This window comes from Melospiza melodia, chromosome 6 (assembly GCF_035770615.1).
Source record: "Melospiza melodia melodia isolate bMelMel2 chromosome 6, bMelMel2.pri, whole genome shotgun sequence".
Classification (NCBI taxonomy): Eukaryota; Metazoa; Chordata; class Aves; order Passeriformes; family Passerellidae; genus Melospiza; species Melospiza melodia.
Window position 1 is genome coordinate 8,526,912 of NC_086199.1, and position 14,397 is coordinate 8,541,308.

At 44.6% G+C, this 14,397-nt stretch overlaps 1 pseudogene; it reads left to right on the forward strand.

Annotated features, from left to right (window-relative positions):
• Nucleotides 1-12,093: 12,093 nt before the first annotated feature.
• On the forward strand, nucleotides 12,094-13,626 carry LOC134419721 (SHC SH2 domain-binding protein 1-like; annotated as a pseudogene).
• Nucleotides 13,627-14,397: the final 771 nt, after the last annotated feature.

Sequence of the window (14,397 nt, forward strand, 5' to 3'; positions counted from 1 at the left end):
CACTGTTATAAATGACCAAATCATGAGCCAAACTTATAAGAAAATTTAGCCAAGATTTATTAATTTGTCTGCGAGACCGAAGTTCGGTCGTCGAAACCACCACAGAGTCAGTGTCAAGCCCAGGATCGGCGCTGGGTGAACACACGGATGTGACTTCCGAATGCCAGAGTCTCCCCAGTTCACGAATGCTGCCTCGCAGCAAGTTTTTATACACTTTATTCTGCCCGAGGCAGAGATGACCAGATGTTCTTTGTGTCTCTTCACATGCATCGCCGTGGCTTTACATGTGCAGAGCTGGGCAAAGGTTCAGTCCAGGTGTCCCGATGTTGTCAGTCGATTCTGGGGAAGCCATGTATTCGCACGTATCAGGGTGGTTTATCTTGGAAGATGTAATCAGTAAGGCGATAATCACTCTTAGGTGGGCCCAGCGACCCAACCCGACCCAGGGAAGCCAGCGATTATCGACCTGGAAACTTCTATTCTTACGTTAAAAGCCCGATGTTTATCTTAACGTGCAGGGATCTCGATGTATATGAATAAGACACTGCTCCCGGCCAGGATGGTCAAAAGACATAGTTTAGATTTTACAATATTTTATACATTAATAGCATGAATTATCTCTACTATATACTACATACACAATCTATTTTTTGTCAGACAGTATGTGACTGTGCCACTCAGGCAAAGGAAAGGTCTCAGCGGTGGCACAAGTGTGAGGTACACAGCCAAGGGCACTCTTCTGTTCAGAGCAGATCTGAGGGGTGGATTGATTGTGTGGGTCTTTCCACCCTTTCCTCCTGCAGACACACCACCAGTGAGCCCACAGGGGCTGCTTCATGCTGTGAAGAAAGGTTCACCTGCTGCATCAGATCTGCAGTTCTCAACACAGCCATCTGGATCTGTACCCATATGGATCTGGCTCCCAACCTCCCCAACTCAGTCCAAGCTATGAGTTAGAGAGAATACAAAACAAAACCAAGGCTGTGCCTCCCAATTTGGTCTATAGATGGCCAGGTCTCCACACATAAGGCGCCGAGCAGGTAAACTGCTCACTGCTGTAAGGGGGTGGGATTAGAAAACTTCACTCTTTTATACTCAGCATTTACTCAGGTATAACGTCAATCATTTGACTAAAAGAAGAGTGGGATACTGTATAAATAAAACATTATTTTATTTTTACATGTGTCTCAGACACTTATAATGTACCTGGGAGATAAGCTCATTGCTGATTATTTTAAGTATGATTAGAAAACACAAAGTGAATAATTTCTGGCTATGAACTAGAGCTGGCCAGACTAGTTTTTGCAGACAATATATGTGATTTGTTTGCTTATTCAACAATTTCAAGTTATATCTGAAGACTGCATTTTTTTTTAAGTAAATGTTTAGGGTAACTCATTTATAAAACTCTATTCCTGACTAAGAAACGCTCTCATGTTCTGTATTAAATTTTGCCACAAGAGGATTGCTACAATTTTGCTACAAAGCTGGCAAAACACAGGCATGAACTCAGACTCTCCATGTGTGACAAAGTTTCTTGTGCAGTTGGTCACCTTGTGACTGTACATGGACAGACATTAAGTTGTACTCATGTACAACCTAATGTCAAATTTCTGCTGGGTGGTGAATGATGAAATCTAACTCAGAACAAGGCTTTCAGAAACACCCACAACTTAACAGCTTTTCTGAGTGAAGATACTGTCATTCTACAGCTCACACTGTGGGACTGGACCTCTAGGAAACTTCCTCTGTACAGTGAAATTATGCCAAAGTTCCCTGGCAGTTTGGAATGCCCATCTTCTTTTCAAACCAGCACAAACTAACAGCAGCAAACAAGAGTGGGGGGACTGCATCAAAGAGATGCAATAATTCTTTTACCTCTCTGGCATGCAGGGAAGCATACAGGTGCCAGCATCCCCAGAGCTGGACCTCCCAGCATGTGTTCTGCAGCCGGGCCTAGAGGATGTGACACCAGTTCTCACCAGTTCTCCATCTCTTCGGTGCCTGCTGGAAGTGGGTGGTTTGCACGGCATTGCTCTCCCTCCTTCCCTGCAAAATGAACCTCTGCACAGGAGAGGGCGCTTCTGCTTGCAGCAGGGATGCAGCACGGCCTCAGAGTGACAAGAATGTGAAGCACAAAAAGAGAAATGTTATCCCAAACTGGACTCATACTAATACCCTGGTAACAGCTGTCAGTAGCTGCCATCATGAGCTGTTGGTAAGAAAGGATAGGGATCTGAACTCATTATGTCTAATCTGTAATTCACATCACTGAGAACTTCTTGGTCTTTACACTCTTACTCTGTCCTGTAAGAAATGCTCAGAGGTGATGAAGCAAAAACCAGCCTTTCAGACAGAAAGTCTGCTGAGGACATATAATAAGATGTCGTAAAAATTTTACAAAGCATCACATGGATATTGCCTACAAGAGCAACCTCTCACTGCACCATGAAATGATCCATCCTGTTAGGTAGTCTCTGTCAGTGCAATTCAGCCCATGATCACAGAGCATCCCTCTATATTCAAAGGTCTGTCTTGAAATATTTTCTTGAGGGCAATGAAGAATCAAAAAGAAGACAGATACTGTGGCAAGAGGGTTCTGTATGATATACAAAGTCCTTAAAAACCTTGTAAACCTTAAGTCACAGATGTTCTGAACAAATATGCAAATATCCATGTTCAGAAAGCTACTTAGAAATGCAGCAGCTTGTATCACAGTTCCCCATCTGTAAAATGTGAAATTTTTTCCCTTGAGCATTGTCTGGCTCCTTGGTTTAAAATACAAGCCCTTGCAGGAGATACTAGAAAGTGTGAGCAGGTGTGTCTATGCATATTCAGAGCTTACTGCAATGGAGCAGAGAACAGTGTGGAGGCAGATAGGAGGTATTAAAACACAAATTCTAATTAGTCAGCACTTTCAGGGTCAGATTCAAAGTACTTTATTTGCTTCTATTTATGCTGAGGCATCAGAAGAAAATATACACAGGCTTTCATTTTAACTTTGTGTCTCCTTCTGGTAACATGGGCATTAGACCCTTGGGGATTTTGCTGGGATTTTCCTCACTGTGATATTCTAGTGTTTGGAGGTGTCTTGTTGTTTTCAAAAGATAAGAGTGATACTGATCTGCAGAGTTGATTTCCAGACTGGAAACACTCAGTGCCAAGCACTCACAAGGCTCATGTACCTGTCTAGGTATAGGACTGAAGACACCAGTAGCACTATTGCAGTGCTGTACACAGGAGGCCACCAGCAATAATCTCTAAAATCCCTAGTTCTTGAAGATCTGTCCATGTGGACTCTGCCTCTCATCTTCCCTTCCTGACAGTACTTTCATGAGTTTGGAAGCACTTTCTTAGCACCAGTTTTCTGGGATGAAGTCTCTGACAGTGTGAGTCTGACATACTTGAGACAACAGAACTATTACTTATCAATTTGATTAACTGGGGGCAGGGGAGTGTTGCCTTTCTTAAATATAGTCAAGAAGATGAGGCTCACACTACCCACTAGAGGTAATTTTTATTCTAGTATGTTTGACATTTATAGGTGATGAGGCAATGTGTTTGATACAGGAAATTTGATAAGGTATAAAAAATCCTGTAATTTTCTGTTTAGCTGCATGTATGGCTTCAAACTGTCTCGAATTCTTTTGTTCAAATCCTCCCTAAAATAAAGCTCTCGGTGGAATGGTGCATCACTGCATCACTGGCAGGTACAGCTGTATCCCAAAGGGGACAAATCCACAAATTTCACACTAAACTCAGGACTGGATGGAATGGTATGGAAAAGGGAAGGAAAAAAGTACATTAAACAGCAAGGGAGCTCAAGGAGTATCACCAAATCTTGCTGTCTTGATGTGGGGGAATGGCCCACCAGCAAACTCTAGGAGACTCTAAGACAGGCTAAGAACAAATCTGAAGTTTCAGCAGAAACAAGAAGAAGAGAAATGAGGATCTTCCTCTGTACACAGTGGTGTGAAGCAGATACAGGCAGACTGTAAAGTCAGAAAAGTTTGATGGGAAACTAAAGGTCAGTGGGTGACTTCAGTGTACACAAAATCAGAATTCAGAGGTGTGTGTGATTTTATAACTCAGCATGGGGCTTTCCCTAGAGAGGCTTAATGGACACTTCTTGATTTCTTAAAGGATGAGTCATTGCCTTTTCTGACCAGAAATATTCCCCTCTTATGAGAGTGGGGAAGCTGGAAATTATGCTAAATGTTTTTCTTCAGTTTCAGATACTAGAAAAAGTTCTTAGTCAAATTCAGAAAAATAACACAGTAGAAGAAATCAGAAATCCCAGAAAGTATTTTTTTCTTTTTTTCTTTTTTTTTTTTTTTTTTTTTTTTACCCCTGGAGATACTAAAATCCATTCCAAATAAATCAATGTGAAATTAAACCAAAGCCATGAAAATAGCCATCCTCCTCCTCCTCCGTTAAGGCTGTGGAAAATTAAATGTGAATCTGAACTTTTTTTGCTGGACCATAGTTTCAGATCATGACTTAAACCTCTCAGAATTTGGAGAATTTGAGTAGTTTTTAATTTAGAAATGTAGTTGGACATAATCTTCCATTATGCAAGGCAATATTAATGTATAACTCTGACTTGTCCATCCTTCAGTACCATACCTAGCTGATTAGCATGAAGAAGAGTTTTTAGGAAAGCAACATGTCATTGAAATATTCAGTATATCAGTCAACTCTGAGTTGTGACTACTGCCTCTATTCTGAACCACGTAGAATTTTCATCTCAGAAATAACACTGAGAAGTTAATTCACCCTTTTTGATCCTTCCAGCTTTTGTTTAGGATCAATTTCTTTGTGTTTTCCAGTGCAGTTCACGCTCTGACCGCTTTAAAGTCAGAGTATAATGTTTTTCCAGTAGTTCAATGCAGTCACAAGAGGGCACCAGACTCTATCCTATTTCTCCTGCTGAGCGTGGTGGACTTCACAGTGAAAGAAAAAACATTAGTACCTCTTATATCCCTAAAGTTCACATCCTGTAAACATAATCTGTAAGAGTTTGTGCTGCTCCTAGGTAGAACAGTCTGTACAGAGGAGTGTGCCTGTGTGCTTATCCTCACCATACAAATAGCTGTTGAGCCACACACAAGATCAGGCTGTAATATTTATCCAAATATGGCAGAAACACAACCTTTTGCAAAGGATGGCTACAAACAAGCTGAGAAACAAGAAGAAAACAAAACCAAAACAAAAAATCAGGGAAATCACAGGGAGAAAGAGACAACTCCCTTGCATTAAAATAAAAAAAAAATGGAGGATGATGGAACTTGCCAGGATGTGTCCATGATTCCCTGGACAGGATGTAAGTAGCAGGAGGCAGGCAGACCATCTAAGGCATTCAGCTGAGCCCCATGCAGTATCTAAACACCCAGCAAATTCTAAACAACTCTTTGATGAGCCCCACTTTGCCTCTCTGCCTCAGCAAACCTCTCCACATCATCCTGCACCACTGCTCACAGCAGCTCCTGCAACTTTATCCCAAGTCTGTTGGCATTTGGTGCTACTTGTAAGTAACACCAATTAAAGATTTATTATTCCATTAATATGAGAAATGTTGAAATGATTGCTGGGAAACCACTGGCTACTGGCAGGCCACCAGGAGACAGGAGTTAACATTCCTTTACTGCTACTAAAGTCAAGGCTGTCATTCCCATCGAGGTGCAGGGCCAGAGCAGGGAACAAGACCAGCTCCCAGCCTGTTATCTCTGTTCATAGTCAGAGATAATCGGGTTCTAATCGGGTTAACCCTTTAAACACAAGGTACACATGTGTTAGCAATCATTCTCTTAGGAAAAAAAAAATCACATTTTTAATATGCCTTTTCATACTTTACCTACTTCTTATCCTCACTTTTTGATACTCTTAATAATTTGTAATTGTTTTGTTCCTACTATAATTTATATTTTTACAGACTATGGCGTTCTGCTAAGCCACCAGCAAATCAACATCAGCAATAATTTGTGGCTACAGTATACTTTCCTTTTAACTTATTGATTCATCAGACTCTCAAATAAAATTTGGAAACAATCCAAACACTCCAGTAAGCCATCACAGCTGCTTTCTACTCTTCAAGGCTCATAGAGGGTCATTTTAATTTGCAGATAAAGCATTTATTTCTATAACCAGCATATTTCTCTTACTGATGCCTCATTTTATTCTCCTTGTTGTTTATGATGGGTCTAAAGAAAATAGCATTTCTGGTTTGGAAAATGTAAAACAACTGTCAACAGCTTGTTACTGAAGTCTCAACCACCAGAATTATTATTGCATATGAAACTCAGTGTTCTTATTTTTCTACTTTTCCCCCATAGATTTCATGGTCCAAATGCTTACCAACTTTAAGGTAAGCATAAAAATAAATAACTACACCACATATTCCTAAAAGTTTTTTTTTTTGTTTTAACTGTGCTTTTGAATTATAACTCTCTAGTCTGCCATGACTGCAGAAATTAGTTTCCCACTGATATTGTAATTTTCAAGGACACGGCTTGTAGGAACAGCACGGTGCCTCCTGAAAGGCTGGTTTCAGGAGCAAAACACTGTCATATCAAAAGATGCAGAACAGAAAAGGTGCAAGCTCAAATCTGGACTAAAAGATTTGAAAGCCACACTCTAATGTATGTTCAAAAATATACGAAAAAAGGAATTATTCATTAACTTCTTCAGCCTGCAACCACTGCAGGCTATTTTGTTCTTACAGTATCTGCTGTTTCAAAGGAAGGTAGAGCTGATGGGGGAGAAAAGATCTTCACATGACCAGCACAAATACATTCATCAGAAACAGACTAGCTCCTGAGATGAAAATACTGTTCTTAGCTGGCTGAAAAGAAAGGAATACCTTGTGTACTGACAGGCTGCACATGGTTTTTCAGCCTGTGGGTGCTATTTAATAGTAGATGCTTAGTTGCTATAGCAACTGTCATAGCCTATGGTATTTATGCTTAGATACAGAACACATATTTTAAGCAGCACCAGATAACATGGCACTCAAGTATCCAAAATGCACGTTTAAAAAAATCCCTATTAAGAAGTAGTTATGTTCTTTTAGTTATTAAAATTCCTTTCTAAGGCAGCACTTTCGCAACAACAAAACAATCTTGTCCCTCACAAACGTAAACCTGAACTATCACAATGAGCTACCTTAAAATAAAACCCCAAAGGACATTTAGGACTTTAAAATCCATCTTTGCTGACTGCTAGTGCAACATTTGGAGACTTTTGCTGTTTGGTCTAGTGCATGGTGCTTTGTCCCTAGAGGTTCCTATTGCCATTAACTTGGTATCATCTGGGCTTTGGTATCATCTGGGCTTTGTTCCTCCCTGCCAATGTCCACTACAATACACTTTTCACCTGCCATGGAGAACACATTCTCTGAATTGGCTGGCAGCTGTAGATCCTGCTGAAAACACTGATTTTTACTTTGATTTTGTCACATCGTCCTGGCTGAAGAGATTAAACAAATACTGTAATGAGGGCACTCCCTTTCAGTGCCTTTCCACTGTAAGAGGAAACTCATAGTCACTGACTTCAACAGTGAGGGCCTGTGAGGGGTCTTTAACTCCAACCAAACCATTTTATCCAAGCAGGCTAAGAAAGTGAGTGGACTACTGCAAGCCTAACTGCTTCCCTGTGTCCTGTCTTCACTCTATTTCCTGCAATCAAAACATACAAATACTTCTTAGCAGTTTATTATTGGTTCCATAAAGCTGCTAGCTGGCTTGGGTAAAAAGAGCAGGGCTGCTTTTAGCTCACAGAGTATCTTCGTCTGTACAAGTTCTTACAAAGAACTCATTTCTTGGCTCATGTCACTGCTAATCCCCATGGCCTCCTTGCAGATAGATCAGATACAGCCATAAAACCCAAGGCCTGAGGCTGGTGGCCTGAGGCAGACAGATTTGTGCCTAGGAACAGAATGCTTTGCCATTGTTATGCTGACAGCCACACTCCCCTCCCATCACCTGCCTACTACCACTGCTCAGTTTTTCAAGCCCCAGCTGAGCCAACAGTGTCATATTCAGACATGTATTAGCATCTGCATGGATTAGCTGGGGTGATGAATGCTCCGACTGTGCTATTCTCATTTTGTAAGCCACCTACATTTGATGCCAGCACCATTATCATCCAACATCAAGCTACAGTTAGCCCACAAATGTTCACTCGCTTATTACAAACCTTTTGGTTTGTTTTACAGGCTCCAGTTGCCCACTGCTCTTTGTTTAATTCTTCCTACAGGTAGGAGTAACAGCCAGGCCCAGAGCAGTGGAGAGAAGCCTACCCTCACAGAAGGCTGAGAAGTTCCAGCCACCTTTGGTGATCCATGCATTAACACACTGCAACGACCCAAAACCACTTTCTCTCACATTCAGTGCACTGTGACTGCAGACAACGCAGTGAAGTTGGATCCTGTACCTGGCTTATGGGGCCCAGCTGAGCTCCTGCTACAGGCTTGTTTCTTGAGGAGCAGCCACATTTAATTACTCCTTAGCTCTTTTTCCATCTGCCTCTGGATTTTTTAGGGGAGCTCTGCTGCAGGAATGTGCTTGTCTGCAGAAGCACTCAGGACTGATTCATAATGCTGCCTATCTCAGAAGTAATCAGAATTTGCCAGGTTGGGCTTAAAGGAAACTATGTGTGCTAGGAATGGGCCTCCTGCCGTACTCTAGAGCAAAATTAAAAAGACAAACATATCTTAAATGCTTTAATCAAACAGTAATTATGAGAGAAACAATACAGACTCAGAACAAGTCCACGTTGTCTTTAGCAGGCAGAGGCAAGCAAGCTCTGTCCCTGCTCTGAACCAGTGGGATCACAGCCAAAAAACTCTTCCAAACCACAGGCAGTTGTGCTGGTAATGCACAGAGCTTGAGCTAACACACCTTGTCTCTCAAAGAGTCGCCAGCCAGAGCAGAGCACTGCACTGGCGACAGCTCACAGCTTCCAGTTCAGGGCTGAGTCATGTCTGGTTTTGTTGGGTTTGGGGTTTTTTTGTCTTTTAAAAGGGTGGTGTCAGTCGTGCTCCTGGACACTGCGTTGCTGTTAATTTTTGCGGTTTTATAAACATTATCCAGCTCTAAACAGCTTTCCCGTCACAGCCAATGTGTGAAAGACTGGCCAGCTCAGCAGGGGCCTGAGCAGCTTTGAGAAAGGAGCAGCAAAGCTCCCGAGGCATCAAGCACAGCCCAGCACAGGCTTGCTCCAGACGGGAAGGAAGGGGGCTGGGCGGGAGGGAGGGAGCAGTGGCTGCTTTCCAACGCCCGTGGCACGCAGGTCACACCAGCCGGTACCAGCCGCGGCCGGAGGGAGAGGCAGGCAGGGCTCCCGGCCTGCGGGCGGGCTGCAGGATGGGGACAGCCGGGGCTGGCTGCGAGACGGGGAGAGCGGGAGCTGCTGCGGGATGGGGAGGGCCGGGGCTGGCTGCGGGATGGGGAGGGCCGGAGCTGGCTGCGGGTGCGGGATGGGGAGAGCCGGAGCTGGCTGCGGGATGGGGAGAGCCGGAGCTGGCTGCGGGATGGGGAGAGCCGAGGCTGGCTGCGGGGTGGGGAGAGCCGGGGCTGGCTGCGGTTCAGCTTCCGCACCGCGGATGCTCCGCTCGGGGAGGCGGCACGGCACGGCACGGCACGGCACGGCACGGCTGGAGACACGCAGCTCTCAGGGAGGGACTGAAGCCAAGCCCGTCCTTCCGCCGAGCACGAGGCATCCGCTGCCCGGCCAAGGGAAGGCAGCTCAAGGCAGCCGCTCCGCTCGGGCCGGCCCTCCTGCTCTGAGGCTGGGGCTGCAGCTCAAATCACTCCCTCCATGTGCTGAGGATGGATCTACACCTCAGGCCTGGTTGGAAAGATCGAGGCAATGCCTGCTCCTGTTACACCAGCCCTGCTGCCTCCTGCTTCAAAGAGAGCATCCCATTCATATTTTATACAGGCTGCCAGTGCTTTTAAATCCCTTCAGAACTTCCACTCGCTCTGGAGATCTTGCTGCATGTCAGTGGTGACCCGGCTTCCCAGGAGAGACCTGCTGAGCTGATTTGCACCATTGTCCCTGTCACCCATGTTATTCACTCCCTCAGCAGGCAGGCTGCTCTGCAGTGTCTTACTAGGTGCAATGCCTTCCAATTGTCTAGAAGCTTTGGGTATATGCTCTTGTGAGAAATGGATTTGTAAAGAATTCTTAAAACCTGATAGAAAGTTCACACAATCTTATACATTTGTATGTAAACACTTAGATAAGGTGTGTTGATTTAGGAAGGCTATAGAATAGAGATTATATTGCTGAGAGAGACTGAACTACAAACAAGTTTCAACAAGTTTTAAAATATGGTCTTGTAAAAATACTAGATATTTTAAAGAACTAGAACTATGAAAGATGTAGTAGGACTATGTGGGGAAAAAATATAAGTGATTGGTGTTAGAAGTAATAGTAGCTCTCCTGATGTTAGGAATATTAACACACAAACACCAGAGGTTTATGTCCAAAAAGGAGACAGAGGAGTCCTTTCTGGCTTTATTCGAATAAAGGGAGAGGCCAAGGGGCATTCCCCTGGGATCTCTCGAATTTTTGGAGGACACAGCGTCATTTTTAACCTAATTTCCCGGCCGCATTTCCTTTCTCTCTTTCCCCATTGGCTGAGGTACTTGAGAGGTACAGACTGCCCGATAACCTGACACCAAAGATCTCCCTTTAATGTAAAACCCTCCCTTTTAATTTTTAATTCTTACAGAATTTAGGGTTTTTTCTTCCCCATTGTTTCTGTCATCTCTCAATGTCTAATTTCGTTTATCAGCAAACCTAAAGTTTATTTGTAAAAGCAAATATCTTTTTCCATTCATCAATCAGTGGAATCCTTCCCATTGTTTCTTTTATTTTCCAGAGCTAGTTTTATGTACCAACATACCCACAGCTTGTTTGTAAAGACAAATCTGCTGTTCCTCTCACTGACAATCCTGGCCAGTGATTCCCTCACTTTTTTCCTTTTCTTTGTATGCAGTTACTTTCTTCATTTCAGGTAGTTTTGCAGACATCTCTTTCCAGCTCTCTAGTAAATACTTCAGGCTGCATTGTTTTGCAAAGATCTGTCCAGATTCTTCCATTTTGACTTTTCAAGTTTTGTTTTTCACATATGTGAGATGTGAGAGCTGCTTTCTGCTGATAATCAAATGAGGAGACATCACTAGTTTCTCAGATTTTTAACGAAGATAGAGAATCTTTCACAATTTTTCTTTCACTGGTTTAGTCAGAAATAGATTATGTAGTTCTTAAGCCATAAAACATCCTCCAGTTTTACTGAAGAGGTTATTGAGGGGGAAAAAAACCATAAAAATGTTGTGTAGCTACACAGAAAAAAAAAAAAAAAAAAAAAGAAAAAAGCATCAGGAGAGGGGACTTTAGTACCTTACTCTACATAGATGATGCTATCACTAGGAAGGGCAATGCAAATGAACTCTCCAAGCTGTGCTCCTTCAGGGAACAGCCCCCACACTGCCTCCAAAGGGGCCTCCACGGAGGCTCCAAGGTTCTTGCAGGATTGTTGTGGGAATACCTATTTGAATTCCTGCTGAGCAGGGACTGCCGGGGGCCGCGGGAGGAGGGTCGGGCCCTGCTGCCGCCAGCTGTGGGAGGCGGTGCCCTGCGGGAGCAGCCGAGGCAGAGCCTGGATCAGTCTGCTCCAGGAGTGTGATGGCTCCCGGAGTGACTAAGGCATCATCGTGACAAACCAGGCACTGCTTTGGGAAAGACTCTGCCCAACGGGAATGTACTTTTTCCAGATATTTTTCACACTGACCATCTTTTGTTTCACAAGCAGTTTAGAGATTACCAGGATTACATCTTGGCTGACTGCATGTTGGGGATTACAATGTTAGAAATTAATTGTCTAGGGTTAAGTTTAATTGTAACTTGCTTTCAGTTTAGCATGAGTGGGTCCTGCTCAAAACTTGTGTCAAGGAACTTTAAGTGAACTTTGTCAGCATGGAGAGCTAAGCAGGGGAGTAAACAGAGAAAGACTGGGTATCTTCAGATAAGAGCTGAGATCTTGAAGGGCCCCAGGATGGGAGATAAGAACAATTATGGCTTGCCCACATGGACATGGAGAAAGAATTCCATGAGGTGTTAGAAGACTCCAGACCATAAACCACCATTGGGCACAGGAAGATCAGGTGCACAGACTGTGGGATATAAGGGCCCAGGAATTTCTTGGTTTGGGATTCTTCTCCAGAAGCACCACCTCAAGCTGAAAGAAACAAATTCTGGCTCAGAACCCAGGGTCAAAACTCTTCCTTAACATTGCAAAACTTTGGAGGTGACGCAGTTCACAGCTGAGCACCTGGACAAAGTCTTTGCACCTGTGGACAGCAGGAGATCTGGCGTACAGATGTGTTTTAGGTTCTTGTTGGTGTGGCTGGTACTCAGTTCTGAAAGCAGAAGCTCCTTGAAGCTTAAGGGACACCAGATACCAATGTGGGAGCTGTGGGCTGTGTACAATGACTCAGGAGAGTTTTACCAAACAGTACAAGCTGTAGAGCACGTCAGGCTCTTCCACCAGTGCACGTGGAGGACTGGGACAGGGAGGAGGAGGAGGGTAACTTGGATTACTTTGTGTTGAGCCTTGACTGAGACTGCACTCTGACATTGGAGAACATGGTGTGATTCTGGGCTTGTAGCTGATTGTGGTAAAGACCTAGAAATACAGTTTCACCATAATCCACTGACAGCTGGAAATGCCTGTTATGAAGGAGACACAGCCATCATCTATTGAGTTCTAGAGGGCCTGTTCTGCAGTGCTGATTCAGTTGAACTCAAAGGCTTTTATGCCTTAGTGCCTTTTATGTTGACAAAAGAAAGGAGACATCTTTCTTGACTGTACAGAATCCAGTAAAAGGACCTCCAGTTTGAAGTGTCACATGAAGTTGTGAAGGGGATTTTAAATGTCCATCATGGGAAAACCACCCTGGAGAACTGTGTGTTAGAGTGTGAAACCAGAGGCGTAACAGTGCAGATATCAGCCAAGCTATTAATGAAAAACTCAGATCTGTGTGATGCCAAAGGTGCTGCTATGGAAATACATCCAGGTAGTGCATGCACTCTGTTGAACAATGCTGCAAGAAGGGAATACTTATAGACAACTTCTTAGATGAGTATTATGACATTTTCCAAGGTAACCATGGTCAACAATGCGATCCACAATAATAAAGGATATAGCGTGTTCCTGGTCAGATCAGTGATGGTCTCTGACATAAAGGATGTTTCAAGCAGCCAGAACAAAAGGGAACACAGCCCACCCAGTCGGGGGATGGCCAACCTGTGTAGAGGCTTCAGGCATGAACAACTACCTGAATGCACAGGAGAGAGCTGACATTTCTGAGCAAACTGAAAGCAACTACGAAGTTGCAAATTAACTTGGGGCTACTTCTACAAAGAAGAGCCAGAAGAAGTGAAAAGAGATGACTGAGTCTTCTCCCAAAAAGCAGATCTTGTTGTGCTATGGAAATATTATTTCTTCCTGCTTTACTGTATGCCGCTCCAGCTCTGCTGTTTCCCAGCCTTTCCTACAGAACCTCAGCCGCAATCCTCCAGCTCCGGCTGCCTATCCCACCCTTCCTCCAGCTCCTTCCCCTCCCCGTCCCGCCGCGCCCGGGGGCGGGAGGCAGCAGCTGCCGCCTGTGCGGCGCTCGGCAGCCCGGGCCAGCCGCGCCTCCTTCCCCCGGGCTGCTCCGGAGCAGCCGGCACGTAGCGGCTCGGCCGGGAGAGCGACCGAGAGACGCTGCGGCGGCCTAAGTGCTTGCAGATGTGCAGCTGCATCGGGCTGGGGTCACGGCGGCCAGCAGGGTTTGGGGAGGGGGTTTTGCTCAGCAGGGCGGCGGCAGCTTTAGGACAGAATGAGTTAGGTTGGAAAAGACTTCTGAGATCGAGCCCTGTCAAACAGGACCTTGTCAACTAGACCACGGCACTAAGTGCCATGTACAGTCTTCCTTCAGCACCTCCAGGGATGGTGACTCCACCACCTCCCTGGGCAGTCCATTCCAGTGCCTAATCAACTTTTCTGTGAGGAAATTCTTCCTAATGTGCAGCCTAAACTCCCTACAGCACAGCTTAAGGCCATGTTCTCGCTTGCGCTGTCACTCGTTCCCTGGGAGCAGAGCCCGAAGCCCAGCTAGCTGCACCCTCCTGTCAAAAAATTGTAGAGTGATAAAGTCCCCCCTGAGCCTCATCTTCTCCAGGCTAAACACCCATAAGCTGCCTCAGCTGTTTCTCATAAAACTTGTGATCCAGACCCTTCACCAGCTCTGGTCTCTTCTTTGACACTCCAACCACCGTAATAGCCTTCCCGAACTGAGGGACCCAGGACTGGGCACAGCACTCCACGTGTGCTCAGCACAGGGGGAC